We start from the raw sequence: 6,730 nt of genomic DNA on the forward strand, positions 1-6,730 counted from the left end.
TTTCGGAAAATCGTTATTTCACAGTTGCGAGAATGTCTGAAATTCAGCAAATCATAATAAGGCAAAATGTATTCATATTTTGTAAACTCAACTACTTCAAAGTCACTGTAAATTTGGAAAATAGTCATTTTTCCTCCCAATGTTTCGTTTCGTTGACGTTACTAACTTCTGCTTCATAAGTACTCGTATTGACGTAGATTTCAATTCGATTGGATGTGCGTTCTGTGTTACATGTCATGATAATTTTTAACTTGAAGGGAAATATTTTCACGATTTTTGTGATCGTCGAATCTTTGAAGTGAAATTGTCAGTGATATCATATTGAAGTTAGTAACGTTATCGTAACGATTCATGCTGAGAAAAAACCGTTATTTCACGATTTTTGAATTGTTTGAAATTCAGTAAACTGTAATAGAACAAAACACACTCATATTTCAAAATGTTAGTATTCTAAGAATCATTGTAAACTTACGATAACCTTACTAACTTCAACCTGGTTCAGAGATGTGGAGTGAAAAAATTTCTTGTAAATAAGCGGATCAGGGAAGAACAAAAAAATATTATCGGGTACGGGGAAGGAATGAAATGATTGTTATTCGAAGTAGGACAGTTATCCTTCTTTATTAATTCTCTACTGATTAATGGACAATTGTATACTGGCAAGTAGAGCAAACAGTGTTTTATCGAGTTAATCCGTCGTGCTTAAGCCTCCAGAACGGTAGAGGATCTCGTGTGTCTGTGTCAATAATAAACCAAGGAATGCAGCTGAAAGATGTCAACGTATGTATAATACACACACAGTTAGGAAATTCCGAATGAAGGCGAAGTGCAGCTTACCACTTGGCAGGATTCCGCGTGAAACAGGTCAGCACTATCCGGGTCGACAGTCGATAAGTCCAGGTTCGAAATTTGAACCTCGTAACCCGAGTGCTGTTTCAGCCCGGCGTACTGCACTCTGTGCGTCACTAAACAGGCACTCGACGAATCTTGATCAACGTATGATCTGCCGTGTAAGAAGAGCTAAGATCCAGACGGAATAGGATTAGTTCTGTCGGGCATCGGGCGACGTTGTCAGCAAAACGTGATTCGCCCCTGCTGGATTTCCGGCTCGCTTGTCAACCGCTGTAAGTCCCAAGGTTAGGTTAGGTTGCGCTCTTTATTCGGGCGACCTCGGAGCTTTCCGAGCCCTTGACCGCCGGCTGTGTTCAGGGTGGTTGCTCTTATATATGAATTCGCACTTCGGAGGTGGAGTTTCGGCTTATGTGGCCATCGGTGCCTGCAGCAATGCAATCACCGTCTGATAGATAGGCGAGAAATAAATGCAGATTATAACGGATTCCGTGAAACCACCCGCCGTCAGCTGGATCCCGTTGACCACTGACCACTCGGCCAGCTGCTCAAACACAACGAACGAAGAGAACTGCCGCGTCGACCAACGAATACTAACCGCTGATGAGAGTGAGCGGCAACTGGCGCCTGCCGAGAAGCGGCAACGCAAACTTGGAGTTGAAAAATTAATGAATAACCGAAGCAAGCACCGAAGGCTGCTTCTCGGTTCATTCGTCAGGCCGAAGCATGCGGACACTCTTTGGCTGGCATCGTTCAACGTCAGCTCCGCTGCACCGCCGTTCAGCGTCTTATTAACTGCGGTTAATGTAGAATTTCAAGATCATGTAGTACTCCTAAAGTACGCCGCACATTTTTTGACGATTTTCGGGATACGAGTTACTTTCCTGAATTCCGCTATAAAATAACGATGCACGGTCGAGGTTTGAACCCTTTAAGTTCGTTTGTTTATTTAAGGTAGACGTCTAGGGACTCTATGGGACTCTATAACGACAATAACGTTATCAGACGGATAATCGTGAGACTTGTATGCTCAAATAATCAAAAAATAAATTTGGCAACGTCGCGTGATTTTCTTGTTTTGTAGTCTATTCGAACCTTCGGTGTTTAACGCGTTATACCTTTTATTTTTGTGAGTAAAAATTACACATCACTTACGACTTAAGGGGGGATTCGCCAAAAAAAAAATTAGTGAAGTGTTTTAGCATTACCGTATCTAAACAGTAGAAAACTAATAATTTGAATACCGCGCGAAATGTGCATACTTGCGACGTTGCTAAATGTACAACCTAACCAAAATTACAATCGGAATTTTTTTTTATATTATGTTCTTAATTATTAAATGACGGAGAATATTCATCAAAATTTTATATGTAGTTCCCAAATATCGAATTTACCTTATTCAATATTTTTTCCCGTGCTTAACATTTTATTATAAAACAACGAACTCGAAACTATCAGTTTGTATCCCAGTCCCTATCTACGGAATATAAAATAGTTCAACTTTGAAATCAAAAAACTGAGTAACTACTGCCCAACTACCTCAATATAAAAAGAAAAAGGGTGAGTTTGCTCGGTCGGTAAAGGTAGGGATACTACATATTCTTAAATGTTTAGGTGCACTAAACTTACTATTGACCAAACCCATTCGAAGTCGGTAGGCAGGAAACCATGATGTCACGGAATTTTTCCAAACTGAAGTATGTTGTTTTTGAAGGGAAAGCAGTGTCCAGTAGTTTCTTGGTTTCAGAAAAAAAATCTGCGATGAAGTTACGGTTATTTGAACATTCAATCGCGCGTTACCGAAGTTCTTGAAAAACGAAAACTTTTTTTTCTTAAAGACGCTATATGTTTGGAACGAATCATCGCAACTACTTGATCTTGGTCTCATTTCGTAGAGTTTTTTGCATTCTTTCGAAACCTGGAGTGAGATTTCAAGATTTTCGAAAATTGACGAAATACGTTCATTTTTAGAAAATTTGGCAAAACCAATTTTCTCGAAAAGTGTTATTTTTGTATTCACTCACTTCACTTTCACGCTGACCAATTCCTTTTGCCTTCGCTACTTGAAATGCGGCTGAATGACCAAATATCGTACATTTCAAACGAACATTCAGCCGCATTTCAAGCAGCGAAGGCAAAGAAATGGGTGAATGTAAAACATGTTAAAAGAACACAAAAATGTCACGTGTGGGACAAGGAAGTGAGTAAGCATTCAGAGAACAAGTGTTATGTATTCAGAACGACCAAGCATCCAGTAATAAAGGCTAAAAAGAGACGATTGAACCGCTGTTTGATTAGAAATTAGAATTTACACGATATTGTTATTACTAGAATAAATCTCTGATTAGAAAATTTTCGGGTATTTGTTATTCTTCACCAGTAGATCGATATATGGTGTTCGAGGTTACACATCATACGATGTTTGATCATGTACTCCCTTAGGTATGTATGTATCAAGTTTGAATAATATTATTTAGACTAAAAAATCTGAATAAATCCCAGTAATGCCCACAAAATCGACACCGGAACCAAAATTGACGAATTTCAGTGAAGTACGAAATATTTTTTTCTCGATATGAAGCAGTGTTTTAGCATCGATTAAACTTATAAGATATATCCAACATATCACCTACATACTGTGTAAAATTTTCAAGATAAAAAAAAAAACACTTTTCGAGAAATTTGGTTTTTCCTAATTTGTGAAAAATGAACGTATTTCGTCAATTGTCGAAAGATTTGAAATTTCTTTCCGCATTTTGATAAAATGCAAAAAAAAACTCTACAAAATGAGACCAAGATCAAGTGGTTGCGATGATTCGTTCCAAAGATATAGCGTTTTTAAGAAAAAAAAGTGTTCGTTTTTCAAGAACTTCGGTAGCGTGCGGTCAAATGTTCAAATTTATTGAAAAATACTTTTTTAATATCTTACTCGATAATTGATCGTTTGTTTGAATTTAATCACGCAAATGTGCTGCATAAATAGAATTTGATTGAGGAATTCTTGGATTGATTAATTATACAGAGATGACGTAACAGCCTAGAAGACAAACGCAACTAAAAAGATATTGAACACATTCTATTGCACGTCGTGTGGTACTCCTACCATTGCCGACCGAGGAAACTCACCCTTTTTCTTCCTTTAGTAAATAAACAATCCAATGAAAAGGGTTAAAATTTCGACAGAATTCAGGAAAGTTACTCAATTGCCGAAAACTCGGAAAAAAATGTGTGGAGGAACAATGTGAATTTGCTCGGTCGGTAAGGGTATGAGAGTACTACGTGAACTTGAGTAGAGAATTTCGGTAAACGGTAGATTGTCGCCGTACTTCATGCGCGCATTTACTCTATCGGTTGCCATACGTCATATGTTGAAACGGATAAAACTTGAAGTCGAAAATCGAATCCTATCTGAACACTACGGTTGGAGCAAATGTAAACGTAACTTTTTTCTAAAGAGATCTCATCGCTTGTAACAAGCTCGGACACGTTTGGATCATACTCAGAGACAGAAAATTTTCAATCATTCAAATTAGACCCTAATGAAATTTATTTCTATCACTTAACTGGTGCTATTAAACCCGCCTGCCATAAGTTTTGTTTGTGAGAGAGATGCGACATCTAGCGGCAGTTTAAAAATTCACGGAGTGCATAAAAAGTTGCAATCTTCAACGAAATTTTAACAACACTAAAAGAAGAAAAAATGATGTTGTCTAAGTCTGGAATTGTAATTATCTTCCATAAAAAATTGTAAATGTTCATTGGTGATAGTTTTTTGTGAACTTCTATTTTTTCGACGACGATTTTCTGGGAAAAAAATCTATTTTGTCCGTATCGGAGACTGTCATCATCTTTTTTAGAAAATTGTAGATTTTTGTAATTTTTCATAGAAACTTGTAATTTTCTTTGCAAAATACTACGATTTTCCAATATTTCCAATAATTTTCAGCAAACTGCATCATAGTTACTGCTGCGATATGTTATACACACTATTTTGAGTTCAAATTCCATTTGACGAAAATCGTTACTGTTACATGCCTCAACTTTTCAGAATGCTGAATTATATTTGACGTAACAATGTTTACATACATAAATGCAATGTGAATAACTTACGCATATTTCGTAACTGGGAAAGGAAGACAAAAACTTTTTAAGCTTCAATAAACCTCACGTTTAACATTTATCGAGTCAAATTTATAATAATGGAGATAAGCGTGGGACAATGAATAAGAATTTGGTTGGTTAGAAACCGAATTATTTTTAATTTGATTACAAAGATTCAATTTTTGTAACTGAAGAGAAATAAACATTAGCAAGTTTCTGAAAATATTAACTATTCCATTATGAAGGTCATCAATATTCAGCGCATTCGAACTACCAGCCAAATTCTCATTTAGTCAGATATACACTGACCGAAGTGAAGTAAAAAGGAATTGCCGTAAAGATTTTCAACTCCGTCTTGTGATCAGAGCATATCTTCTAATTATACCTATTAAAAAAAAAAAAAACTTTACCATTCACGTCTCAGATACGTCATACATATGATGCTCGAAAGAGGTTACTTGCCTAAGAGTTTTGCCTCTTTTACAAACTAGACAAGTGTCTTGCAGATAGTCTCATAAAAATACAATTTTTCGTAGACATTCGCAATTTATTAGTTTTACTGAATCTGTATAACTCTCAACGTTAACGATAGGAATTCCTGCATACCCATTCTTAAGAGTCCGACATTTTTAGTCAGATTAACTGAGTGGAAGAAATTCGAGTTAAAAAATTGAAATATTGCTTCGTATGTAACTATACAAGGCTTCCAATTTTTCGGCATCTCGCATTTCGAAGCTATTTATGTATCATTTAAACTATATATTGATGGAGAAAGTCAGACTTGATGAAAAATATGCTTATGTAATACTTTAATGCAACACGCAAACATGTTTTGCTCCCCCCTGAGGAAAAAGTAGAAATTACTCGAAACAGATGGCATAGGCCTAATATTTCACTCGATGATGAACTGTACTTTTATAAGTAACATACTAGATCCAATATACTATGCACCCAACCAATACGTACACACTTATGTAAGCATACACGTGTTTTATCTAATAGTATGATCGAACTTGCAATACTAATACAGATAGAACAGAGTCTTAGGTAATCTTTTTATGTAATGTACTTCTAAGTATAGGTCGCCGATACGTAGCATAATATTTATACTAGATCCCAAAACATCCCATTGATACGAATTATTTATGTATATTTGACTTATCTTATGTCAGTATTTCCAGAGTATAACAATACCCGCAAGATTATGTTGACTTGTTTTAACAATTTACTTCGCTGTGGAAATCTAATTTTGAATTTCGAATTTCTGGAACTTTGCATTAGGTCACAAAATGCTAATCAGAATATGATTTTCTGATGGAACATTTAACAACGTCGATATGACTTTTCCATAAAGTATCGATTTGGGTGTCTTTACATACTTATTTGCGTTTGGTGTTATATACCAGATGATCAGAATCGAATAACAGTAAAGAATTCTCCCGGCTGGACAAACGTTACTTCAAAAATAATATTTCGGTGCAACAATTTTTTACCAATAACTGCGGGTAAAGTTTGGTTTTCGAAAGCTGTGGCGCTTGGATAAAGTTCTTCATTTCCGAACAGTGCGGTAAAACAACGTTGGCGCATGCGTGTAATTAAAATTCTATATTTTACACGTTAGGGCTTTCTTCGGCGCATGCGAACTTTCACGCTGCAAACTTCACAATCATCGGAATTCTCTATTCCTTATCGCACGACCCATTGCAGAAGTTGGATTCAAGAAAAAACGTAAACATCCTTAGATTTTGTATGTACCGCAATGCAAAAACTTGATAACTAT

General features: G+C 36.2%; 1 protein-coding gene across 1 annotated transcript in view; it reads right to left on the bottom strand.

Moving 5' to 3' along the window:
• LOC124406116 (V-type proton ATPase 116 kDa subunit a1-like) overlaps positions 1-1,466 on the bottom strand; it is a 61,813-nt gene extending 60,347 nt beyond the window's left edge. The window contains exon 1 of the mRNA XM_046881513.1: positions 838-1,466. The gene's annotated coding sequence lies outside the window, so the exon portion shown is untranslated. The remainder of the gene's footprint in view (positions 1-837) is intronic.
• Between the last annotated feature and the right edge of the window lie 5,264 nt (positions 1,467-6,730).

Source organism: Diprion similis, chromosome 1 (genome assembly GCF_021155765.1).
Source record: "Diprion similis isolate iyDipSimi1 chromosome 1, iyDipSimi1.1, whole genome shotgun sequence".
Taxonomy (NCBI): Eukaryota; Metazoa; Arthropoda; class Insecta; order Hymenoptera; family Diprionidae; genus Diprion; species Diprion similis.